Source organism: Panicum virgatum, chromosome 4K, assembly GCF_016808335.1.
Source record: "Panicum virgatum strain AP13 chromosome 4K, P.virgatum_v5, whole genome shotgun sequence".
NCBI classification, from domain to species: Eukaryota; Viridiplantae; Streptophyta; class Magnoliopsida; order Poales; family Poaceae; genus Panicum; species Panicum virgatum.
The window spans coordinates 23636819-23664760 of NC_053139.1; the positions used below are offsets into that span (position 1 = coordinate 23636819).

General features: G+C 49.1%; 1 pseudogene; it reads left to right on the forward strand.

Moving 5' to 3' along the window:
• Nucleotides 1–314: 314 nt before the first annotated feature.
• On the forward strand, nucleotides 315–10916 carry LOC120703507 (annotated as a pseudogene).
• Nucleotides 10917–27942: the final 17026 nt, after the last annotated feature.

Genomic DNA, 27942 nt, shown 5'->3' on the forward strand with positions numbered 1-27942 from the left:
TATCTAATATGCGCGTTGCACGTTCAGTGGTAGGTATTTAGCGTGTGTGTGCGTGGCACGTTTCGCATCAACAATTCTGTTCCATATATTGCTTGCGTGTTTGTGGCACTAGGATGAAGCCATCATTCATCGAAAGGTGAAGACAAAAGAGCAAAAGAAACAGTATCTATCTCGCTTGCCACTTGCCAACTCTCATCGATTTGACGCAAGGATTCTTCCTAATCACTTGCCGCATATCCTTACGGTGTTTTTTCTCTTAAAAGGAGAAAAAAAACAGATACAAAATAAAATATTCTTGGAGCACACACGAGTCCACTACACTTTCCTCATCATCTACAAAAGATAGGGATTGCAGAAAGGCTCAATCTCACACCTGGCCACACCATTCTCGTATTGCCCATAATTAAGCCGATGGAACCACTCCTCTCCATCGCCGTGGTGACTCTCTTCTTCTTCTTCTTCTTCTTGGCCGTCACGAACCAAAAGCTATACTACTACAATCGTCGTAGCTCCCTCCCTCCCGGTCCCGGACAACCACGGATCCCGCTGCTTGGATACCTTTTCTGTCGGCCTCCCACCGTGGCCTCTCTCTCAGCGGTGCTTCGGCGCCTCCACGACGCCCATGGCCCCATCGTGACCCTCTGGGCCGGCAGCAGGCCGGCAATCTTCATCGCCGGCCATGAAATTGCCCACCGCACACTGGTCAGCATGGGTGTCGCCTTCGCGCAGCGCCCACCATCGTTGTCCTACGGAGTTAATGGTTACGGTATCAACAGCGCCGCGTACGGCAGCCGCTGGGCTCTCCTCCGACGCAACCTTAGCTCCCACCTCGTGGCTGCGGACATCAGCGGCCCGCTGTGGTTGTCCATCGATAAGCTCGTTCAGAGCCTCGAGGTGGAGGCGCGGGAGGGTGTCAACGGCATCGTGGTCGCATCAGATCGGCTCCGGCACGTTGTGTTCTTCTTCTTCGCCGCGCTATGCTTCGGAGAGGGCATAGACGACGACGTGCTCGCGCATCTGCGTGGCTTGCACGCCGAGATCCTCTCTCGTCGTCGAGCTTGACGCCTTCCACCTCATGCCCGTGGTCCTTCAGCTTGCGTACTACTTACCCAGGTTCTTGCAGTTGTTTGACGCCCAGAAGAGGCACCATGTTATTGTCATGACCCTCATCAGTGCTCGTCGGCGACGGCAAGAGAAAGTTGGAGACGTCATCGACTGTGCGGTTCCTCGGTGCTACGTGGACATGCTTCTAAGCCTTGGGCTCGGAGACCTTGAGATGGTGAGCCTTTGCTGGGAGTTTATGAACGCCGCGGCCAAGACCACGACGACGGCCCTCGAATGGATCATGGCGCGGCTTGTACTCCACCAGGTATGTCATGCACAGAACAGTGATAAAACTATCAGAGTTTATAGGATTTTGACGAGTCAAAAGCTAGTACTGCTTTCCATGTGATCATATAGGGTTCCTATTCCTTAGAAGGCTGGAAAAAACGATCTGTTTCAATCGCAGGAGCTAGTTGTTTCCCCGTTTCCATCTGACACTCCACTGTCTTTTTTTTTCAACCTCCAGCTCAACGTCCTTTCTGTTCTCCTTCAAGATACTGTATCCTCCCATGGCTACATGGAAGCACAGCCGCACAAGTGACCGGCGGTAGTACTGCTGTCGGCGGGCCTCACATGCTAGCTCTCTCCGCCCACCAGCAGCCTGTCACCCTGCCCAGCAGCTGTCCTCGAATTCAGCTCTGAGAGCAACTCCATTAGGACTGCTAAGTTTGGGTGAGTAAATGTCCATTTAGAAATCCACTTTTAAATTTTACTCACCCAAATATAGGCCTCCACTCCAGCAGGCCGAATAAATTGGACTTCTATAGAGGGCCCATGGTTGGCAGCCCAAATTGGGCCACCAAATTGAAGGGGTGGGGGAGAAATTTGGAAGGCCTACCAAAATAGCAGCCTATTTGGAAGGCCTGTTGGAGATCAATTTTTTACACCCACCGAGCAAATATGGAGATAGAAGCCCATTTCGTAGCCCTGCTGGAGTTGCTCTAAGACCCTCCATAGATGCTGTAACTGACTGTTTAGAGCTCTTCCACGATATTGCTCCCTTTGCAATAGTGAAGATGTATCCAGACGTGGATTTTCTGTCATCTACATCTCCTGCAAAGTCTGAATCTGAATATCCTTATATTTCTAGAGATTCTGATTTTCTGTACGTTAGCATGAGGCCAGTAGTGCCCCTCACATAGCGTAGAGTCTTCTTTACCATCTTCCAGTGCACTATGCCTGGATTACTTTGGTATCTGCCAAGTACCCCGGTAACAAAACTTAAGTCAGGGCGAGTGCACACTTGTGCATATTGTAAGCTTCCGACAGCTGAAGCATAAGGCACTGCCTTCATTTGCTCGAGCTCATACTGATTCTTGGGACATTGATGTTTCCCGAAACTGTCGCCCTTGACTATTGGAGCAGGTGTGGGCTTGCTCTCATGCATACCGTATTTCTTTAATACTTTTTCTTGGTATGCTTTCTGCGACAATCCTAACACCCCTTTTCTTCTATCTCGGTGAATCCCAATTCCTAAAACGAATGAAGCTTCACCATGATCCTTCATATCAAAATTCAAGGACAAAAATTTCTTTGTCTCCAGTAGTAGATTAACATCACTGCCAGCTAGCAGGATATCATCCACATACAGGATAAGGAAGATAAACCTCCCATTCTTAAACTTTGCATAAATACAATTGTCCTCTTCATTTTCTTTAAATCCAAACATTCTGATTGTTTCATCAAATTTCAAGTACCACTGCCTTGAGGCTTGCTTTAAGCCATAAATTGATTTCTTTAGGTGGCATCCTAAATTTTCTTGGCCTTCCACAACAAAACCTTTCGATTGTGCCATGTAGACGTCTTCATATAGATCCCCATTTAGGAATGCCGTCTTCACATCCATCTGATGTAATTCTAAGTCATAATAAGCCACTAAGGCCATTATTATTCTGAAAGAGTTTTTACATGAGACCGGAGAAAAGGTCTCGTTGCAATCTATTCCTTCTATCTGTGTGAAGCCTTTTGCCACTAGTCGCACCTTATATCTTTCTATATTCCCTTTGGAGTCACACTTTATTTTGTAGACCCACTTGCAGCATACTGTTTTGGCTCCTTTGGGAATTTCTTTTAAGTCCCAAACTTTATTGGTACTCATTGATTTCATTTTATCTTCCATGGCTGCAAACCACTTGGATGAATTTGCGCTTTTCATGGCCTCTTCAAATGAGGTGGGATCACCCTCAATTTGTATTTCTTTGCTATTATAGACTTCATAATCGTCAGAAATAGCAGATCTTCTAGTTCTTTGTGGTCTTTGTGGGGCCATTGCAACTGGTATTTCTGGTCCAGGAGGCTGCTGTTGCTCCCCCTCATCCACGGCAACGGGTTCTGGTTGAGCATGAGGAATGGAATCCTCATTCTCATTTGCTGCCACGTTAGGAGAACTAACAACATGTGTTGGCACTGTAGTTCTCTGTACTGTTGGTGCCACAGCCACAGTTAAGCAGAAATAAGGTTCTTGAGTCGTCGGAGTAGGGACAAATACCAGCTTCTCCTCAAGATTAATTTTTTTGGCTACCAAGCTCCCCCTGATCATCTGATCTTCTAGAAAGACAGCGTGTCTTGTTTCTACGAATTTCGTATGTCTGTCAGGGCAGTAAAAACGATACCCTTTCGATTTTTCTGGATAGCCAATAAAATGGCAACTGACTGTCTTGGGATCTAGTTTCCCAATGTTTGGATTAAACACTTTGGCCTCAGCCGGACAGCCCCACACTCGAAAATGATTGAGCGAGGATTCTCTTCCTGTCCACAGTTCGTACGGTGTCTTCGGCGCCGATTTACTTGGCACACGATTAAGTATGTAGATAGCTTTTTTTAACGCCTCCATCCACAAGTTAATCGGTAGCGTGGAGTAGCTCATCATGCTTCTTACCATATCCATAAGGGTACGGTTCCTTCTTTCTGCTACTCCGTTCTGCTGAGGCTCGCCCGGTATAGAATACTGGGCAACTATACCATTTTCCTGTAAGAACCTCTCAAAAGTTCCAGGAACTTGGCCATATGGGGTGTGCCGACCGTAGTACTCTACCCCACGGTCGGATCTGGCTATCTTGATCTTTAAATCATGTTAGTAGTGACAGAAAATGGTCCACATATATCTGTGTGAATTATTTCTAAAATTCCCACACTATGTTTGGCATTTTTATTTATTTTCTTAGCAAAATCCTTTAATGCAATCGATACATTGTTCTAATTCTAAAAATTCTAATGGCGGAAGAATTGATGCTTTCACTAAGCACTCTATTCTCCCCCTCGAAATATGGTCTAAACGACAGTGCCATAATTTCGACGAGATTGCATCAATTCTCTTGTTTCTTATTAACATTTATAGATGATGAGGCATTCTTATTCTCATTGCATACAGCATTCCTTTGCCATCACCAAATTGGCAATCAACAGAGTCATCATTTAATCGTGACTCACTTATCAAATTTCTTTGGACATTCTGTTGAGCTTCTTTTAAGCCATCTCCTTCTGATTTGTTCTAGGTGGGAAAAGTTTCTTATTGTTCTGATAGTTCATATTTTTCTGCTGAACATGGAAGACAAGCCCACCTCCATTGGTGGCCTTGAGTCTATCCTCTTCTTGAATGCACATGATAAGCAGCTTCTCAACGTTCCAATTTTCTGGCTGAGTGTTCTAATTGACATGAAAAGTTGAAAAGTCTTTGGGAATAGACTTTAACACCAGCAAAGTGACACCAACAATGAAAGGATCTGGAAGAGGCATGTTCATTGTCTTAAGCTTGTTTGCCATGTGGCTCATTTCTAAGATATGTTCTTTGATGCCACCGCCAGTGTATTTCTTGGTCATAAGCTGCTCAGCAAAGTGGCAGCTTAAAACTCTGGATGAGTCAGTAAACTGACTCTTCACCATTGCTAGATACTCAGTAGCAGTGGCGAATTCTGAAATTCCCATTATTATGTCATCTGAAATGGAATCTCTGATGATCATCAGGCACTTGCGGTTTGAAATATTCTAACGTGCCTGCTGATAGTTCCATTTGGTTCAAGCAATGTCATAGGCTTTCCCTCGAATAGTCCATGCATCATCTGCTTCGTTCTGAGCCCTCACGGGATTTTCTGGTTCTTCTGGTGCTGGTATTATGATGGCCAAATCTATATGAGCCATCGCCAGATCAATTTGTGACTTTTGAAAATTATTTTTCATAGTTCTGGCCATTTAATTTTGGAATAGCATTCACATATGACATGGCATTAGTCCCAAAATTCGGAAATTTGGGTACAAATTCAAGATAACAATAATGGTATGTTTAAATTTAACTTTGGTCAAAATTCAAACATATAATATTCTGTGCATTAAGTCTAAATCACCTTTGGGCAGAGATAGAGAAACCCCGGACGGCCGTCACAGGATTCAAAACCCCGGTCGGCTGGTGCCCCTTCCCTTCTTTCTCGGAGCGGCGGCGGCGCCTGCCGACGGCGGCCGGGGAGATGGTGGTGCGAAAGCGTCGCCGCCGGCGCCTTCGCATGCGAGCGCTCGCTCCCGCTCTGTTCTTTCTTTCTTCCTCCCCCTTCCTCCTCTCTGAAGCCGACAAGCGGCGGTCGACCCTTGGCGACCGGAGGACGAGGAGCATGGCGGCGCCGCTGCCGGTCCCCTCACCGGCGCACGCGTCCACCAGATGGTGAGCCCGCCGCCGTCGAGCGGTCGAGCGGCGGTGCCCTGTACGCGCAAGCGATGCCAGCGTCCCGGCGAGGCGGCGCTTCTGATCCTCGGCGCACGCGCGCGCGCACGCCGGCGTCCCAGCGGCGCACGACGGCGCGGTTCTGCTACTGGCACGGCGTCGACGACAGCCAGTGGCGGCTCTGTCCGACGGAAAAACCAGGTAATCTCACTGGATCGAGTTCTGTTCTAGGGTTAGAGTTCTTGAGTTTTCTTTCGATTCGAGATCGATTTCTCCTCTGTTTCTTCTTTTTCTTCCCCAAAACCCCGATCTATGCACTAGATCAGCTCTGGTACCAATGTTAGAAACAAAGGTTCTAGGTTCTTAACTGAATCTCAACTCTAGGCACAAATCGGGTATGGGGAAAACATTCTGAGTAGTCAACAAGTAGTTCATCCCTGATCTACTACAAGAGGGAGAGAGACAGAGGGAAAGAGTGGGAGTAGGAGGCGCAGATCGTCAACCGGAGATGGTGCAGAGGAGGCGGAGGTCATGGCACCGATGAGCAGAGGAACTCAGGGTCGTCGAGGTGCGGGTCCGGCAGCGGCGACGGGAGTGGCAGCGGTGAACGTCGTGGCGACGGCTTCCCGTCGGCCTCGCGCTGACCCTTGATCAGTAGGGATGTAGGAGGGGGGGTGTGGCAGCGGTCAACCTCATCACCCGTGCCCCGGTCGCTCTCCCGTTCTATATAGCGCGGGCGACGGGGGCCCACCAGCCGTATGGGCTGGACGCCCTCGATCTGGGCATGTTCATGGGGTTCGGCCCGATCTTTGGATCGGGCCCGTGGAGATCAATTCCAACACCCACTTCTAAATTTTACTCACTCAAATATGGGCCTCCACTCCAGCAGGCTTAGTAAATTGGACTTCTATTTTTTTCAACTGACAACTGGACCCCACATATCATTACCTCAGCACCCAACCCACCTCTCCCACTCGCTCGTGCCCTACCCCGAGCCGCAACGTCGCCACCCGTGCCCGTCGGCTCGTACTGGGCGTCGAGCAGGATGTTGGAGGACTAGAGGTGGCCGTGCTGCCGCCCGCGCGGTTGCTGCGCTCCTCCACCGGCTCGCCGCCACCGACGTCGGCGGGGACCGGGTCCTAGCCGAGGCGGCAGCACGGTCAAGGCGTCCACCTGCAGCACCAGCATTAGCTTGGCTACCACTCCAACGGCGAGCATCTCCTGCAGCACGGCCGGGGTCGGCGAGTGCCGCGCCACGGCATGGAGCGCGCGCACGGCGCTCTCGGTGGTGGCCAGCGACACCCGCATGGCCTTCTTGGACACGACGGCCAGCCCCACCGGGTGCGCGACCAGGTCCGACCGCCCCTCGGCGCATCCGCAGAGGTGGTCGATCGCCACCACGGCAAGCTCGGTGACGCGGCGGCCGCCCTCGTCGAGGAGCAGCTCGGCCAGCGTTGCCACCGCGCGGTTCCGGCCCCACGAGCACAGTCACACAGCCGGCACAGCACGTGAAGCAACGCCTTGACCGCCTTGGAGGACACCCGGTCGGAGACCACACGCACCACCTCCTGCTCCAGCTCGGCGCTCAACGACTTGAGCAGGAGGATGCCGTAGGTGCGCGACCGGTAGCTCGGCCGGCGCAGGACGGAGGTCAAGGTGTCCAGGAAGTGGGGCTCCCTTCCCAGGATCTGCGCCAGGCTCCTCTCCGATGGCTTGAGCGAGTAGAGAATGGCGGGGAGGAGGAGCAGCTCGGCGAGCGCGGTGAGGAGCGCATGGAGGTGGGCGAGGCCCGTGGCGGGGGCGGTGGGGCCGGCGGCGGCGGCGTGGTGGTGTCCGAAGGGGATCTAGGGATTGGGATGAAGAAATGAAAAAAAGAGAAAAATTAGTGGGGCCCACAGTTGTCAGCCCAAATAGAGGGCTACCAAATTTGTGGGGTGGGGAGAGAAATTTGAAGGCCTACCAAAATGGCAGCCCATTTGGTAGGCCTGCTGGAGATTAATTTTTTATACCCACCGAGTAAATATGGAGATAGAAGCTTATTTAGTAGCCCTGCTGGAGTTGCTCTAAGAGCAACTTCAGTAGAACTTCTAAATTTGGGTGAGCAAATGTCTATTTAGAAGTCCACTTTTAAATTTTACTCACCCAAATATTGGCCTCCACTCCAGCAGGCCGAATAAATTGGGCTTCTATAGAGGGCCCATAGTTGGCAGCCCAAATTGGGCCACCAAATTGAGGGGGTGGGGGAGAAATTTGGAAGGCCTACCAAAATAACAGCCTATTTGGAAGGCCTGTTGGAGATCAATTTTTTACACCCACCGAGCAAATATGGAGATAGAAGCCCATTTAGTAGCCCTGCTGGAGTTGCTCTAAGACCCTTCATAGTGTGCTAATGCCCAAAAAATGGGCCCCACACCAAGCAAACAGGCACATGTTAGGATTGGGTGCTCTAGCCTAAGAGGGGGAGGGGGTGAATTAGGCACTCTAAAAAACTTAGACCTATGGCTCCAACTAGTTTGCACAAAACTTAAGCTAAAACAAGCTATCTAGATGTGCAACTATGGTTGTTCTAGTGTGAAACCCCTATCCCAAAAGAGTTTAGCAACCTATCTTTCCTATCAAGAAACTACTCTATGAAAGTAAAGGCATACAAAATGCTAGTATGAAATGCGGAAGTTTAATGAGCGGGATAGGAGATAGCAAACTCTTGACGCGGATGTTTATCCCGTGGTTCGGTTAGCCACAAAGGCACAGCTACATCCACGTTGTTGTAGCACTCACTAAGAGTATTGCTACTCGGCCACCAAATCTCTTCCGTGAACACAATCACGGTCACCTTGGCCCCGGGTTCCACTAAGGAGTTTCTCCACAAAGGATGGGGGTCTCCACGTCCCCCGCACAAAGTGTCGTCGCCGCTCCACACCAAGTTGAAGGGTCGATGACGTTGCCGGCGAGCTTCACAACTCCAAGGGGCCGGCGCACCAAGCTCTTCTTTTGGTTCACTAAAGAACCACAGCACAAAGACTCAAGGCCTTGCAATCTCACTCACTAAGAGCTAATCTAGCACTCACACTTTACAAGGCTAGTGCTAAAGGCTAAGGATATGATCAATGGGCTCTTGTATGGCTTGGAGATGATCTTGGGTGTGTGTGTGACTTCTAGCAACTCCAGCAAACTTCAAATGGCCAGGGTGAGGCGTATATATAGGATACCAAGTCTTGTAGCCATTGCTCCAACGGTCAGTAGAAATCTGCGTATCATCGGATGAACCGATGCCTCTGGCGGGGTAGCGTCGGTTCATCCGATCACTCTAAGACCCGAAGTAGCCGTAGAACTCCTAACAGCTGACACAGTGATCATCGGTTGAACCGATGCATGACCGTCGGTTAAACCGATCACTCTCAGCACTCAACTAGCCGTTGGCCTTCTTCTCTTCTGCTGACGTCATTACACCGGTGCTTTGCTCCGATGCATCACCGGTTCATCCGGTGCTGAAGGATCTTCTCCTGGGCGCTTGACATCGTCTCTGGAACATAGTATGCCCAATGCTTCGATACCTGTCGTGATGCCGTCGGTTCAACCGGTGCCTCACAAACACCAGGGCGTCGGATCTTCCGACAACCATCGGATGCACCGATGCTTAGGTATCGGTTAAACTGGTGATACTAAAGTATCTCTGTCTTGATTTCTTTGACTTGGTGTTTGTGACAACCATCGGATGCACCGTAGGGGCGGCCCTTCGGGCCTAACTACGCTTATCTTCTCTTTGTCATCACTTGAACCTAAAAGCCTAAGAATGGTCATCTTAACAATCATATTAGTTCAAGTGTTGTGTTGTCTATATCAATCACCAAAACATTATATTGAAATATGGCATGAAAGACCATTTTCGCTACAGCACCGAAGCTATATGAGCTGCAGGGTGCAAAGTCTAAGGCGTCGAAGCTATCTACACTGTTGGGCCGAAGAATAAAGTATTGTTATTTTTTGCAGCAGCAACAACAGCACGTGGAGGATGAGATGAGCACGGAAAGCAACAAAATACTTCTTTATTGAATGGGCACGGGAGCTTGTTCTTTTCTCGCTCCAATTTTACAGGGCATCGCTTAGAGCTGGCATCACTTGTCACAGCGTGAGGAGTGAGGCTTAAATCCTCTCTCTTCTTGGAGCATCACTCTGGGCACAACGCTGTGGAGGGTCTAAGGTCACTTGCACAAATTCCATGCCAGAAAACTAAACTCAATGGAATTCAGACTCTTACCTCTCCACTTATTTCCTATTTGGTCACAAGATCTGAGTATAATATCAAGATTTCAATCGACTAATAAATATCAAATTTACTCCATATATATATATAGAACTATTTATATATATGTATGTATGTATGTATGTATTACATAAACATTGACCTTTCAACAGGATACCCAACGAAAGCTCCTGGATGACATAGCTACGAGAGCTGGAGGAAAAAATCCAGGGACAGGCAGTGAGAGGCCATTCGTGGAGGCCGTGGTGCTTGAAGCCCTCCGTCTCCACCCACCTGCGCACTACCTATTGGCTCACACGACGGATAGGGATGTCTCCCTGGATGGATACGTGATACCTAAGGGCAGCGTTGTGAACTATGGAGTGGGTGACATCGGTCGCGACCCCACGTTGTGGACTGAGCCGGATGTGTTCAGACCGGAGCGGTTTCTGGAAGGCGGAGAAGGGTTCGTCGTCCGCGGCATCGGCAGTGGCGGCGGCGGCGGCAGAACGTTGAAGATGATGCCGTTCGGTGCCGGGCGGAGGGCATGCCCGGGTGCGGCAGTCGCCCTGAAGGTTTTGCAGTCATTCGTGGAGAATCTGGTGACACGGTTCGAATGGAAGCCAGTCGGTTGTGTGGGGAAGGAGGTGGAACTTGACATGTCAGAAAGGCCAGGGCTTGTTACTGAGATGAGGACACCGTTGCACGCTCGCTTAGTGGTCAGGACGAAGCAGGAGCGGAATTGATGAAATAGACGCTACTGGTTTAGTGTATGCAGTGGATCCTGCGCGACGTCCTGAGTTTTATTAAGTGTCATGTTCACTTTAATTGTAAACTAGCTTCCTATATACCCTATGTTGTATCCTTGGACCAAATTAATATGATAATTCATTAATTATTGTCGTGTTTTAGAGAACATTTCGATATATACAACATTTTACAGACGGTTCTTGAACTCTGGCCCCTACGGGTGTAAGAGGGGCCTATAATAATAGCTGCGGTTTGTATAACACATTTCCCCCTTTAGCGGGAATATGTTTTAGGTCAATTGTATAGTTTCATGATATAGTTATCAAGACTAGAATTATGTAATTGTGCCAGCTGAGTTTCATAGGGATGAAACTCTTCTCTCACCTCATGAAACTCTGTCTCCTCTCTCCTTGCCATGTCAGCAACATTGATGAAGTGGCATAGAATTTAATGCCATAAAACTCTTCATAAAACTTCTATATTAAGACAGACCTTAGGGATTGTTTAGTTTCAGGGGCTAAATTTTAGTCTATGTCACATCAAAGAGAATATTAGTATTTAGAAGTATTAAATAAAGGTTAATTATAAAACTAACCGCAGAACTCTATGGCTAAACTGCGAGACGAATCTAATGAGGTATATTAATCCATAATTAGTGGATGGTTACTGTAGCAAATTATGGATTAATTAGGCTCATTAAATTCATCTCGCGAATTAGCACTTAGTTGTCAAAAAAAATATCAACAAATTTTATTTGATACTCCAAAATAATAAGATTCTTTTTTATGTGACAGAAAAAAGTCCGTGGAAACAAATGATGCCTTAGTGATCTAGTACGCACACTGAATAAGACAATCATTATTCATGCAAATCATTCCCAATCCAATACTAAATCGCATGAGGAGGGAATAAAATAGAGCAAATGTTCACCACTTCAACTATTGGAATTAAAACATTCTTACCCCTGATGGGAATAAAAGGGAAATAATCTAAGAGAAATGAGAGCAAAACTTTTTTTTCGATGCGGATGTGAAAGTGATCGGGTGCACGTAACCTAGGAGGGGGAGGGAGTAAATTAGGAAATTTAAAACCTTAACCTATAGCTTCAGCTAGTTTGCACAAAAACTTAATCTAAAATATGCTATCTAAATGTCCAACTGCGGTTCTTCTGATATGAAACTCTCATCCCAAAAAAGTTCTGCAACCTATAGCCAATCCTACCAATATACTACACTAAGAATGTAAAGGCACACAAGTTGTAATATGAAATGCGGAAATGTAAAGAGATGATGAGAGGAAGCAAACTCATGACACAAGGATGTATCCCGTGGTATCGGTAGGCAAATGCCACCCCCGATCCACATTGTTGAAGCACTCAATCAAAAGTATCCTTCTCGGCCACTAAGTCTCTTTCGGAGACACCTTGACTTTGCCACCGAGGCAATGGCTCGAAGGCCTACCCAAGTTCCCAATCCCCTTGGCCCCGTTTTCCACTAAAGAGATTCAACAATGTGGTCGACGCCTGAAGCGTCCCCTCATAAGAGGTGACTTAAATGTGATACAAATATCAGTCCCAGGAGGCTGATACACATTTATTACATCAGATGGTACATCACCGTACAAACCTCCGAGGAGGCGAACACTCGATACAAACGATAATAAGAAGTAAAAAGGCTACGGTGATACACCAAAGCACGACCCACATGGGATCCAGCTCGGGCTCAGAGTATTGCGCCAGCAGAGGCATCTTGCAGAGGGCCGACACCACAGGCAAAGTTGGGTGCGGACGCAACCTCTACTCGACGTCTTCAACAACGAAGTCCGGATCTTCCTCTGAAGAAAACCACAAATATATATCGGGTGTGTACAAAAGTACTCAACAAGTCTAACCCCACCCACGGAGGGGGTAACACAGATATGCACAGGATAAATCAAGGATAAGGCAGAGGTTTATTTGCAGTAAAGCTAGATTTTACACATGCAGGGGTTTTGTTTTGAAAAAAAAGTTTTCTTAAAGCAGTTTCTCACTTAACCGAATAATGAGTGGGGTTGATCCTTCACAAAGGATCCAAGTTTAAATGCTACCGGACTCCCCATTTGCAGTAGCTCACGGCACAACTGCCGGACACCTTCCAAAAATAACTCACGCCATGAAAACATTCCTCCCAAACGTGTAGTTGTGTGACCAAACCGTAACCCGCTCAATACCATGAGCACGGCTATTCGAATAGGTTTTACACTCTCCAGAGGTGTGCAACTTTACCCACAAGTGGGGTACCACAGCATGATCACCTTAGTGTCGGTGCAGATCCCATCAAAGCCATTACCAACCTTAGCTAGATCTGACTAGCCAACACGGGCTCCACCAAGGGGCCATTGACCTGACACCGAGGTTGAACCGGGGCATAAGTCACCACGAACTTATCCCTTCTCCTTGGTCACCCGTTGCTCTCAGCTCTCCTGATGGCTATCAGACTAACTAGTGGGGTTTATGCTAAGCCGTTGCCACATACAGCGGTCGAGTGGTTTGCACGATAGTTGAGTCAGGCAAGATGACACATCAACTCGGTCCTTAATTGTGACAGGATGGATATCTCCCAACCTTCTTGCTCTACCACAACGGTACGAGCCTCCGACGCATGACAATCCTCCTAGGGAATGCCATTCATCCATCCCATCTTAACATTTTATTCTTTATAACCCAACTTCCTTTTTCTTCATACTCACGCATTTTCCCTTTTATAAAGCATGTTGTAACCATTTTTGAGTGTAATAAAACGAGTACCGGGTCCTAAGCGGTGCTTTAGAAGTGATTAACATCCATAAAGAATAAATCATATATAGACGTTAATGGTCAAGGAATGGTTATAACAAATCAAGGGGTGGCTATCCAACCATGTTTCAGCTGTAAAAGCATATGCAAATTTGTAAAACAGGCCAATAGGTTGTGTTTATAAAACTGGGTCGAAATATGCAATCAAAGGATGAGATTGAACTTGCCGTCTTCAAAGCCTTACGGGAGGTCCTGATCGAGGTACTGTCCTCCGGGTTCGGGGTCGCGGTACTGGTCCTCGCACACCTGCTCGCGGTACTGCTTGTCGACGGGTTCTTCCTCGGTCACTCTGTGATCCACGATGCTGTAACACCCGGTTTACAAAAGGACATAAACCGAGCAATCATATACGTGCCAGGATCAAGTCACCTGTATATACAACAGAATGAATAGTATATCACAGCACATATCACGTAAAAAGATATAATAAAGCGAGTACGAATGTTATTTATTACATTAATGACAAAATATCTGATACAAATATGCGGAAGCGTAGAATAAGTACGAAACTCTCTCTGAAGCTGGGCGCCGCAGGGACGTCGACTGGGAGACGACAACCTAGAAGTCCTCGTACTCCTGGTAGCTCCGGGTGAACTCCTCCGCGTCGCCGGGAACTGAGCAGCAGTAGGGTGTCCCCAAAGAGAACAAGAGGAAAAGAGTAGAGTAGGCAAGAGTGAGTACACAACTTGTACTCAACAAGTATAACACAAACTATGAGGCTCTAAGGTTGGCTGACTCAACTGCATTAGCTTTTAATCTTAGCAAAATTTTATTAAAGCTAATTACTACAAGTGGATGAATTACCATAAACCCAGTTACATAGAAATTAATCAAAATTAATTATGAACTACTGAGGTCCAAACCTGTAACACCCGGTTTACAAAAGGACATAAACCGAGCAATCATATACGTGCCAGGATCAAGTCACACGTATATACAACAGAATAAATAGTATATCACAACACATATCACATAAAAAGATATAATAAAGCGAGTACGAATGTTATTTATTACATTAATGACAAAATGTCTGATACAAATATGCGGAAGCGTAAAACAAGTACGAAACTCTCTCTGAAGCTGGGCGCCACAGGGACGTCGACTGGGAGACGACAGCCTAGAAGTCCTCGTACTCCTGGTAGCTCTGGGTGAACTCCTCCGCGTCATCGGGAACTGAGCAGCAGTAGGGTATCCCCAAAGAGAACAAGAGGAAAAGAGTAGAGTAGGCAAGAGTGAGTACACAACTTGTACTCAACAAGTATAACACAAACTATGAGGCTCTAAGGTTGGTTGACTCAACTGCATTAGCTTTTAATCTTGGCAAAATTTTATTAAAGCTAATTACTATAAGTGGATGAATTACCATAACCCAGTTACATAGAAATTAATCAAAATTAATTAAGAACTTCTGAGAACCACACCGAAACCACCAAGGTAACCCCACTAATCAAAAGGAGGATCCGGGCCGCTCATGACCATGAGCACGGCTAGTATACCAGTTTTACACTCTGCAGAGGTTGCACATCTTTAGCCACAAGTCGTGAGCTACGCTAGTTGTTCATCACACTTCCGTCGGTGAGATGACTAGCAAACTCACTACGAGGCCGTTACAAAGAATCTCGTTGGTAAGGAGTAACCGCGAGGGTTGGATTGGCGACTATGGTGTAGGTCTAGTGGACGTCAAGACACGTAGCACAGATGAGGCCACTCAGTACGAGGGCCATAGAAACTTACCACCCTTGCCCACGGGTAAGTTACTCCAAACCAAAAAGACCTAATTAGTAAGCCAAGACCGTCCCATTCCAGTCTTGTGGTTGCGCGGTTGTCCCAGGTTGTCGCTCTAATGACGTACGGTCCTTATGGAGTGTAGCTAGCACAAAACACCATGCGAGCCCCCTAAACCAAGTTTCTAGAAAAACATGTTTTAAGGAGACGTAAACCACTCAAGTATAGAGCAGAGAGGGTAACGCTCAGAATTAAGTTGCATAAGACCATTAACAATTTAATTAAAAAGAACCAAGTGTGAGAGCACAGCACCTAGCACAACTAACCAAAAATGCAACCCAAGGGATGTATATAAGGTAATAAAGTGGCTAGGATGATCCTTATAGGCATACAGTATTAAAATGCAGTATAAAATTGTATTTAAAGGTGATAGGTGGTGTTCATGTTATACTTGCCTTCCTCAAAGTTCTCTTGCTGCTTAAACTGCTCTGAAGACGGAGGCTGCTCTGGGTACTGGTACTCCTCTGAAGGATCAACGTCTACTCATGATCGCAAAGCCAAAACAAGTCCAGCACATACACATACATGCAAACAAGAGCAAACACTAAGAAACAGTACAACAATACAAAAAAACAGCAAACAAAACTAAGCTAATACTATTCTACGCGTTACAATAATCGCGTGGACATAAAGAACACCTAAAACGGAGCTAGAACGCGAAAACTAGAGCTAAAACAAGATCTAGGGGCTAAACTGTAAGAAAAACAGAGTTTATAGGGGTTTCTGCGCAAAAACCAGGGACCTAAACATAATTAACGGATAGATCTAGGGGCTAACGCGTAAAAATAGCGGGGCTGGACTGCGGGCTCTAATTCTATAAAGCTCAGGGTTCAAAACATAAAAACCAGGGCTGATTCGTAAATACTTTTGAACTAAGTAGACGGCGGGTTGATTTCAAAGAAGTTCAGGGGCACTTTAGGAAGACTGCCGGCCGAAGGGGTACGCGTAGATCTGAGCCGTTGGATCTTGATCCCGCGGCTGAGATCAAACTGGTATGCCGTTCTAATCTCGTACGCTCGCTACAGATCGGACGACTCAGGTACGTTTGGGAGCAGGTCGGCGGCGGAACGCGCCGGCGTTCTGATCCTGCGGCGGCGTGCGGCTCGGGCTTGCCGGACTTCGCCGTTTCCGGCCATCCGGGCTTCGATACGGCTCGGTTTTGGGCCAAGGAGCACCGGCATGAGATGTCTAAACCACCTGTGCTGTTTGTGCGGGGCTACGGGATACTGGGCAGCTTGCGCAGCGTCGGGGGCGGTTCTGCGGTGGTGGAGCTCGCCGGCGTGCGCGCACTCGCGCGTGGCTGGGCTGGATCTAGATGCGAAGGGTCCTGTGTGCGTGCGCAAGGCTATAGCGTACCAGAACAAGGGTCGTGCGGTGCCGGGCTGTGCTGCAGAGGGCCCGCCATGGCGGAGCAGTAGCGTGTGTAGCCGGCGACCGGTGTTCCGGCCACCGGGGTGACCTACGGGCTCTAGGATCTAGCGCGACAGAGAGAAGAAGCCAAGCTGGTGCTCACCAGGGCTCGAACTCGAGCTGCGTGGCCATGCAGGGGTGTCGACGTCGAGGTCCAGTGGCGGCGCTCAGTGCTGTGCGCGGGGACCGGTCGATGCAGAGCTCCTCCTGCGTCTGGGCTTCACGGGTCGACGCGTGGCGGCGCTGTGGAGCAGAACAGGGGGTCAGGGCGGTCTGGAATTCACCGGCAGTGGGGAAAAGCGGCGGCAGACCGAACTCACCTGAGATGCGTCCGGGCGAAATTCCGGCTTAGGTTGGGTTCGTGGTCGGGGACAAGGAGCCCGAGAAGCTTTCTGGCGTCGAGGCAAAGCTCCTGTAGAGTTTTTCGGGGTTCCGGTGCAGCAGGGCGGCGGGTCCACGGCGGCGCAGAGAAGCTGCACCGGCGCAGAGGTGCAGGAGGGATGCGGCGCTCTAGGGCTCGGCGGTGGCTGTGGGATAGGGAGGGGAGACGCAGAAGAGGGTCACGGGCCACTTAAGGAGGGGTCCGGGGATCTTGGGCATGCGTGCATGGCGCAATCGCGGAGGATGGCGAGATTGACTCCGTGCGCGCAAGAAGCGGATCGTGGAACGGCTCGGCGTGATCCTGGGCTCGGTGAGGGAGCTTCTAGAGGGATGAGGGTGCTGGGCGGCTGGCCAGTGGGCCTCGGGCGTGCGCACGGGGCAGATCGGGGCCACGGGACAGCGAGGGAGCGCGGCGAGAGCGGAGCAGAGGGAGCCGACGCGGGGAAGAAGAAGGAAAGGAGGAGGGAGACGCTGACGAGTTGGACCGGCGGGTCGGGGCGGGCGACGCACTAGCGGCGAGCGCGAGTTGGGCCGCGGCGCAGGCGAGGTGGGGTGCGGGATGCTGGGCTGTGCGCGTGATGCGGGCTGAGCGGAGAAGAGGAAGAGTGGGGTGGGTCAGGCCGCAAGCGGGTTCTTGGGCCGGCTGGGTTGGTTTGTTCTGGTTTCCTTTCCTTTTTTATTTCTAATTCAAACCAAACTAAACCTATTTGAATTCAAATTTGAATTTGAATTCAAACCACACTCAATCAAATAAAATTATGCACCAGCCTGAATGCACAAACATGTTAAGCTAAGAAAAATTTTAATTACTTGTGAAAGAAAGAATTAAATTAAATGCAAGGCTAAGCATATAAAACCTTGGAAAAAAACAGAGGGGGCAAATTAACTTTATTAATAAAACTGGAATTTTACATTAGGGTGTTACAACTCCTACCTCCTTAAAGGAATCTCGTCCCGAGATTCAGATAGGCTAGCTAGCAAAGAGATCAGGATATGTCTTCCTCAGCTCATCTTCTCGCTCCCATGTAGCCTCAGCTTCACTGTGATGCTTCCACTGGACCCGGCACATCTTGATGCGCTTGTTCCGGGTAACTCTCTCCGATGTCTCCAGAATCTTCACCGGATGCTCAGTATAGGTCAGATCTTCCTGCACCTCTAACCCATCCAGTGGTCCCTACTCTTCAGGTACTCACAGACATTTCCTCTGCTGAGAGATATGGAAGACATCATGTACTCCGGAGAGATCAGTGGGCAACTCTAGGCGATAAGCAACTTCGCCTTTCCTCTCCAGCACCCTGAATGGACCAATGTACCTTGGTGCTAATTTCCCTTTTATATTAAACCTGCGGATTCCCCGCATTGGTAACACCTTCAAGTACACATAATCGTTCACCTTGAAGGTCAGGTCCCTCCGTTTGCCATCTGCATAGCTCTTCTGCCTAGTCTGTGCAATCCTCAGATTTTCCCGCACAGTCTGTACCATCTGGTCTGCATCTTCTATAATGTCAAGGCCGAAGAGCTGCTTCTTGCCAATCTGATCCCAATAAAGAGGAGTCCTGCACTTTCTGCCATACAATGCCTCAAAGGGGGACTTCTTCAGACTGGCCTGGTAGCTGTTGTTGTAGGAAAACTCAGCATACGACAGGGTGTTCCAAAACCAAACCAACCCACCCGGGAAACCACCTTAATCAAACGGAGATAACCTCACTAATCAAAAGGAGGATCTGGGCCGCTCATAACCATGAGCACGGCTAGTATACCAGTTTTACACTCTGCAAAGGTTGCACATCTTTACCCACAAGTCGTGAGCTACGCTAGTTGTTCATCACACTTCCATAGGTGAGATGACTAGCAAACTCACTACGAGGCCGTTACAAAGGACGACATTGGTAAGGTGTAATCGCTAAGGATTCAGGCTCCGCAATGATGGGGCCCACCTCGAGGGAGTACAAGATAACACAGACCAAGCCTCGCAGCGCAGGGACCATTGAAGCTCACCCTTCCTCTTGCCCCGTCGGTAAGTTACTCCCGAACCAAAATGACCTAATTAGTAAGCCAAGACGTCTCATTCCAGTCTTGTGGTAGCGCTGTTGTCCCAAGTTGTCGCTCTATGAACCGGTCCTTATAGAGAGTGGTCAACCCAGCACTAAGCACCATGCTAGCCCCCTAAACCATGTTTCTAGAAAAACCAATTTTTAACGAGACGTGAGCCACTCAAGCGGGCCACTCCTAGAATTAAGTTGCACATACCATTAATCAAATTAATTAAAAAGGACCAAGTGTGTTATAGCGCGGCACCTAGCACAACTAACCAAAATGCAACCCAAGGGATATATATATATATATATAAAGATATATGAAGTGGCTAGGAAATCCTTATAGGCATACAGTATTAAAATGTAGTATGAAAATATATTTAAAAGTGATAGGTGGTGTTCATGTTTTACTTGCCTTCCTCAAAGTTCTCCTGCTGCTCAAACTGCTGTGACGACGGTGGCTGCTCTGGGTACTGGTACTCCTCCGAAGGATCAACGTCTACTCATGATCGCAACGCCAAAACAAGTCCAGCACATACACATACAAGCAAACAAAGGCAAACAATAAGAAACAGTACAACAATACATAAGAACACAAACAAAGCAGAGCTAGAACTATTCTATGCGTTGAAACGATCGCGTGGACATAAAGAACACCTAAAACGGAGCTAGAACGCGAAATCTAGGCTTAAAACAAGATCTAGGGGCTCAACTGTAAGAAAAACAGAGTTTCCAGGGGTTTTCTACAGAAACCAGGGACTAAAACATAATTAAAGGATAGACACAGGGTTTAGACTTCAAAACCTCACATCCAGGGACGGCGGGCACGATTTTACGGAAGCTCAGGGTCTAAAACATAAAGAAAAGGGCAAAACTGTAAATACTTTTGAACTGGACGGACTGCATGTTGATTACTGGAAACTGCAGGGGTTCTTTTGCAAAAGGGGCTGGCGCTGACCGTTATCTGCCTGAGTTGACTTGGGCTGGATCTGTTTTGGGCCGTTCGATCTGGATCGCGCGGCCAGGAAAGGTTGGGCGCGGGAGCGGCGGCGGAAGCGCTGGCGCGCGGCGGCGCACGGCAGCGGGTCACCGGAGTTTGCCAATCCGGCGCTCTATGGCTCGGTTCGGCCTGTGGTTTGGTCGTGGGTGGAGTACGCGATGTGCGTAATTCACCTGGGGGGTTAGTGGGGTTCTGCAGGACTTGGAACGGTGCGCGCCATGGCGGTGGCGGGTCTGCACAGCGGGACATCGCCGGTGAGTGGTGTCGGGGCTCCTAGGGTGCGCCACAAGCGAAAACGTCTAGCGCAAAAGGACGGTGGGGGCTTGGGGGCGCTTACCGTGCACTGGGTCGGTCGGAGGGTTGTCGCAGGGAGGCCGGCGACGAGGTTGCGCGGCGGCGTTTGGGTAGTGATCGCGGAGGAGGGCGCTGCAGGTCTTCTCCCGGCGTCTGGATCCCATGGGCAGCTTCAGGGCAGTGCTGAAAGGATGCGCAGGGGTCAGCGGGGCCAGAGAGCCACCGGCAGCGAGGAATCACGGCAGCGCAGCGAGCTCACCTGAGATGAAGTCCAGGCGCGATTCCGGCGTTTGCGTGGGCTATGGTTGAGGTAAGGTGCTCGGGAAGCTTTCTGGAGTCGAGGCGAGGATGCTGCGCGGCTCCGGTGGGGCTGGGGTGCGGCGGAGCGGCGTTCCCGCGGCGGCGCAGAGCCTCTGCGCGGCGGAGCGGGGTGGAACTCGGGCTCTGGGCGGCGCTGGAGGGCAAAGGTGGCGGCGGCGTGGCGTGTGAGGGCGCAGGGGAGGTCGCAGGTGCTAGATAAGGAGGGCCGGGGATCTTGGGCAAGCGTGCCACGGATGGAAAGCCGGCGAGGATGGCGGGATTGACTCCGCGCGCGCGCGAGAAGAGGATCACGCAACGGCAGGGCGTGATCCAGGCTCTGGTGGCGCTTCTAGAAGGCCGGGTGAGGCTGACCGATGGGTTACAGGGCCGGGGTTGGTCCACAGGGTAGAGGGGCTGAGCTACGCGGACGAGAGCGCGAGCGGGCATCACGGCGAGGAAGACGGGTCTGACCCGCGGGGCCGGCGCGTCAGCGAGCGGGGCGTGGGCGAGTGGCGTGCGGAGCAGGCCGGGGGAGTGGCGCTGCTGGGCCGGGGCGTGGGTCGCGTGCGGGGTGAGGAAACGGCCTGAAGCGGGGTTGGGCCGGGGAAGAAAGGGAGGCGGGCCGACTGGGCTGGAGCGCGGGTTGGGTTGGGTTTCCTTCTCCTTTTTCTTTTCTCCTTTCTTTTCCAAACTACACCCAAAACTATTTGAATTCAAACTAAATTTTGAATTCAAACCCTATGCATTCAAATAAAATAAAACCATGCACCAGCATGAATGCACAAACATATTTATCCTAAAAAAATTTTAATTCCTTGTGAAACAAAATTAGATTAAATGCAAGACTAATCATAATAAACCTTAGAAAATTAAACAAAACCAATTAAATTTATTATTAAATACTGAAATTTAAATTAGAGTGTTACAGGCGCACACAAACAAACACACAATAAATAAAAAGAAATAAACATTTTATCGTTGAGCTCGAATCAGGAATAACTTAAGAAACGATGGTAGAAAGAATATTTTTGGGAGATTTCTTAATGGCATGGCCCGAATTATGTTAGAAATGGCGTGATAAAGTTTCGGGGCAAACAGAGAATTTGTGGCGCATGAAATGATAGGCCGAAGAGGGGTTTAGGGGCTAAATAAGGATCCCGGGGCCTATTTGTAATTATTTCTGGGAGTGACAGGACTTGAATAGAATTTTGGAAAAGGTTCGGGCTACTCTAGAAATTAGGCAGGGACCTACTCATAAATATTTTATATACTGGAGGGGCTTATTCATTAAAAGAAATAAGAGAGGGCTTCTTTGTAATTATTTTTGGGGTGGCAAGGACTTCATTGGAATTTTAGAAAAATATTCGGGCTACTCTAAAAATGGGCAAGGGTCTAACTGGAATTATTTTTATATGGTGCAGGGGTTATTTCTTAAATAGGAAAACATGGAGCGTTTATTTGGATTAGGACCTAGGAGGGGGAGGGTTCTTTAAAGAATAGAGAGGAAGGGAGGGGCCTTGGGGCAAAACTGCCCCTTCTTCTTCCTCCTGCCGACCGAAACAGGGGAGGGCGCATGGGGGGCGGTGGCGCTAGGGGCCGGCGGCCCTGGGGGCTTGGCGGCGCTCGGGAAGGAGGGGAAAACGGAGAGGGAGGTGCGGGGAATCGATTCCCGCCCTCACCTTGCCGAAGGCGGCCCGAGGCGGCCTGCCCATGGCGGCGGGCGGAGGTGGCCGACGGCTGCTCTATTGGCGGCGCTGCTGGGCGAGGGAGGGGCGCGCGGTGGTGAGGTGGCCTTGGTGGTGGTGGGCAGCAGTGGGGAGGGTATTTATAGGCCGGGCTGGGGCGAGGAGGAGGGGCCGCGGTGGCCGGCCGGTGAGCTTCGAAGGACGGCAATTAATGGAGGTGGGACTTGCTTCGGTGTCGTGGAGCGGCGCGGTGGTGCTCGGAGGCGACGGCGAGGTGACGGGCGGCGCAGAGAAGGACGGCAAGTGGGCAAGTGGACGGGGGGCGGCGCCCAGGGGTGGTGCGGCGGCCAACGGCGAGGTGCCATGCAGCAGCGTGCTGCACAAGAGCTCGGCTCCGTGCGAGCTCTGCTGCTGCTGCTGCTTGGGCGCGCACGCGCGTCGAGGCGGGCAAGGGGCCACGGCTGCATAGGGAGGGTAGGCAGAGGGGGCCGCTGGTGGGGGCGACGGCCGGCGCCGAGCTGCTCTGCTCGTGCCGCGCGTGGGAGGAAGGAGGAGAAGGAAGAAAGGGAAGGAGGGAGAAAAAGAAAAGAGAAAAGGAAAAGGGAAAAAGAAAAAGGGGAAAAAAGAGAGAGGTAAAAAGAAAAGGAGGGGCGCGTCGGTGGAATTCGCGGCGACGGTCGCGAGCGCGTGCTGCGGCGTTCGGCCGGTCGGCGACCGCACACGGAACGAGAGAAAAGAAATAGAGAGACAGGACGGAAACTGGTACTGCTGTCGGGATGGCGGGATTCGCGGCGGCGACCGCGGGGTTGGTCGAGCATGCGGCACGGCACGCGGGTCGAGGAAAAGAAGGAGAAAGGATGGCGATTAATTTTGGATGTCGGACGGCAAAATGTCGGGAAGTGTTTAGGGAGATTAGGAGCTCGAATGGTAAAAGATTTAGGAGCGATTTGAGCTCAACGACAAAAAAGTTTTGAAAATTATTTTTAATGATTGATTTCTTTGGATGAATTTTTCGGAATGTTACAACGCCGCCATACAATGTCGTCGACGCCGCTCCACATCAAATCGGAGGTACGAAGATGTGCCGGCAAGCCACTAAGATTCTAAGGATGGCCAGCACACTGAGGTACAAGTTGGTTCACTCAAGAACCAGCACACAAGGTTCAGCACCTTGCTCTCACACTCTCAAAATAAACAGTGCATTCAGGCCATTTTGAGTGATTTTGGTGATCGAATCATAACGCAATCAATAGGACTAATGAGTTTATCAAGAGAATCTTTCTAGATCCCAAGGATGAAGTAAAAAAGCTTATCAAAACAAAACACGAAGAAAGCACTCAAAGAAATGCTGAATTGGATGAGTTCGGCATAAAATAGCAGGACCGGTTAATACGGTACCCATTCATCGGTCAAATCGATGGGCATCGGTTAAACCGATGCTCAAACTTTGGTCAAATGAGATGGTATTCAGTAGAATCTTGTACAGAATTTTACAAGCTTTCCATAGAGTTCAAGATCATCGAAATCGGAGTTCTGAGTAAAAAGTTATGCTCAAAACATGAGAAAGCTGATTTCTGTATGGCACCAATTAAACCGATGCCCTATCACCGGCTATTCCGATGCTCAAAATTTGGTCAAATGACATGTGCTTCAGCAGAATCTTGTAGAGCATTTCACAATCTTTCCATAGAGTATAACATCATCAAAATCAGAGTTCAGAGTAAAAAGTTATGACCAAAATACGAAGCACCTTAAAGCTGATTTTTATAAGCACCGGTTAAACCAATGCTAATAAAAAAAGCGTCAGTGCAATGCACCGTGCTATTGTCCAGAGAGCATATTTTTGGCTCTAGAAAGTTTCTTTACCGCCGATTAAACCGATGCTATCACCGGATAAACCAGTGGTACCATATTTCAGGTGCAAATTTTGTCAGAAAGGGTCAACGGCTAGTTCAAGCAATTAGTGACTGGTTAAACTGATGACTAGGCACCAATTAAACTGATGCTTATGCAGAAATCCCCCAACGGCTACTTCGAGTTTGTGGGCTATATATATGGCATCCTCCAACCATTTTGGAGTTGCTGGAGACCTTAGACATCCCACACACATTGAAGAACATCTCCAAGCCATCCAAGTACAAATTGATCAAATCTTTAGGCATAGCACAAGCTTTATGCAAGATGAGATCTGAGTCACTTGAAAAGAATGGTACTTGGGATTTAGTAAAATTTCCTAAGGATAAAAGGTCTATCCATTGTAAATACATTTTCAAAAGAAAGGAGGGTATTTCTCCATGTGACCCATCAAGGTATAAAGCAAGGTTGGTTGCTAAAGGTTATAGCCAGACTCTAGGTATTGATCGATTTTAATGTTGTCTTTTTCCCCAGTTGTGAAGCATAGTTCTATTCGCACGTTACTCAGTATTGTTGCTATGCATGATTACAAACTTGAGCAATTAGATGTTAAAACTACTTTATTATATGGGGAGTGAGAAGAGGACATTTATATGGACCAACCTGAAGGTATTGTTGTTCCAGAAAAAGAAAACCTTGTTTGCAGATTAAAGAAATCTCTTTATGACTTGAAACAATCTTCTAGACAATGGTACAAGAGATTTGAATCATTTATTCTCTCACATGGTTTTAAGTGGTCTGATTATGATAGTTGTGTCTATTTGAAGATAGTTAACGGTTCAACTATTTATTGAGTTGTAGGATTTGGGTGCAGCTAAGAAAAATCTTGGTGTGGAAATAATCAGAGATAGAAAATCTGGTATGTTATACCTCAGTCAGCGAGGTTATATTGAAAAAGTTCTTCGTCGTTTTAATATGCATGATGCAAAACCAGTGAGCACTCCGTTAGCTGCACATTTCAGATTATCTTCAGCTTTATGTCCAGTGTTAGATGATGTTATTGAGCACATTTCGAGTGCAGTTGGTTCTCTATGTATGCCATGGTCTATTTTGGTCCTAGTTCATCTCATGCATTGAGTGTTGTCAATAGATACATGGCTAATCCTGGCAAATAGTATTGTAATGTCGTTTAGTGGATCTTTAGATATATGGATGGCAGCGGGTCGGGTTCGGGGCGGGTATTCGCGGGTTTTGGGTTTGCGGGTTTCGGGTTCGGTTTCTAGATTAGACCCGCGGATTTTCGGGTTTGTGAACCCGAAATATTTCGGGTTTGGGGCGGATTCCTAAATTAATCCATCGGGCTTTTTTAGATGCACCTTTTCTTTTTGATGCACCTTTTCTTCGCCCTGAAATGCATCTTAACATCTGTGGGAATTCGTGTTTTTTAGCTTCAAGCCAAAGCCGATGCCGTTGCGGAGCCCATCCTTGCCGAAGCTCCGACTCCTGATGCCGAAGGTGGTGGCGACCACGCCGGCGGAGGCGCTACGCCGCCTTCTGGCGATGATGGCGGCGAGGGAGCGGTCGGCGAGGGAGGAAATGCCGGCGGCGGTCGTGTGGCCACCGACCGAGCCCCGGCGGCCGAAGACCAAGCCACGGGGGGCTCTTCTCACCCTGCAGCTGGCGAGGTGTGAGGGCCGTGGTCGTGTGACAGTCCACTTTTGTGTTGTAATTATGATTTTTTTGGAAACTAACACCTTCGGTGCCTGCGCAGGACCCTGCGTTGACCCCTGTGCAGGTGACCGAAGGCGTGCTGCCTCGCCAGCTGAAGCAAGGGAATTTCTATGTTGCTGGTGTGTTCTGGGCGAAGTTCCATATTCGTTACCCTTTGGTTTCATTTGAAGAATTTTGGGCATATAGGGAGCGCGTTTACGATCTTCGGAACGCCGATACGAAGCGTTTTTTTGCCGAATTTTAGCGTGATCCAGAAAAACACGCAAAGATCCTTGCTGACCGTGCGCTTCGTCGCGAAATAAAATGGATTCACGATACCGATAGGCCTTATAGCGCTCCCGCCAGTCTTCGTGAACCGAAGCCAGAGCCGGTGGATGAAGAGCCCCTTGTCACCACATGAATTCATGTATCGTCGCAAAGGCATCTTCGATGAGAGTTCTAGTTAATTTGTGTTGCCCTCGATTTCAGGCGACAATTTCGAGGTGTTTCTTCGATGGACAGCCGAAGAAATAATGGATGTTGCGATTCGCAAAGTTATATCTGAGGTGGACCGCATGGTCTTCGAGGAAGAAAACTCTAGTGTAACAATGTAACTTATTGGTCTTCTCGCTTTTTCGCGAGGTGTCTTATTGTAATAATGTAATAGATGTAATTGAAGTTTCTTGTTTGTCCTTCGGCTGTGCATGGATGTACTGTTGCGAAGCGCCACCCCCCCTTTGCGCGGGCGAGGTCGCAAATGTGTTTTGGTTCGTTCATCATCACCGGCATCGTGCGTGTATCGGTTTTGCGAAGCGCCACCCCCCTTCGCTCGACTGGCGGGGAGGATGACATCCGTCGGTTCTTCGGCTCTTGTTTTAACTATGCACGCCTTGCCTGCGGCGTTGCTCGTAAGGACTTCCACAGTGTTCTTGAGCTCTTTTGTCGTAGAGGTCGCGCTGTGCCCTCAGCTTTCGCGCGGCAGGACTTTCCACCTTATGCTTTCACACGTAAGGACTTTGTTAGGGGACCTTCGACTCTTTAACCGGAGAGGTCGCGCCTAGCCTTCGACTTTCGCGCGACAGGACTTTCCGCCTTAGGCTTTCGCACGTAAGGACTTAGTTAGGGGACATTCGACTCTTTAGCCGGAGACGTCGCGCCTAGCCTTCGGCTTTCGCGCGACAGGACTTTCCGCCTTAGGCTTTCGCACGTAAGGACTTTGTTAGGGGACCTTCGAGTCTTTAGCCGGAGAGGTCGCGCCTAGCCTTCGGCTTTCGCGCGACAGGACTTTCCGCCTTAGGCTTTCGCACGTAAGGACTTTGTTAGGGGACCTTCGACTCTTTAGACGGAGAGGTCGCGCCTAAACTTCGGCTTTCGCGCGACAGGACTTTCCACCCTTAGCTTTCATGCGACGGGATTTTTGTTAACTTCTTTGGAAGTGAAGCTAAGAGGAGCGAAGCCCCTAATCGGGATTGCACTTCGTGCTTACTTCTTTCAAGCATTATGGCTTGTACTTCACGCCGATGACTCCCCTCTTCGCTTTGACGAAGAGGGATAGACGCTTCGGCACTTTGCAGCATGCCTGTTCCCTCGACTCTTTTGTGGGGGCCTTGTTTATATTTCACAAGGGGTTACATAGGGTTCCGCCTCGTTAAAAACCTCACACCTTCGGCACCCGAGTATACACTCGAAAGCTTCCCTCGTGAAAAAAAAGAGTACAGATGAGAAAAAAGGGAAAATGCAAAAAAGAAAAAAATTTGCCCTACAAGCCCCTTCGGTCATTTCCCTCCGGTGGCTTTTACACACTTCCTACACGTGGTACTTCTGTAGCATGTCCTTGTTCCATGAATAAGGGTCTTCAGTGCCTTCTAGCGTGCGGAGCCTGCAGGCCTCTGGCCTTGCCATGGAT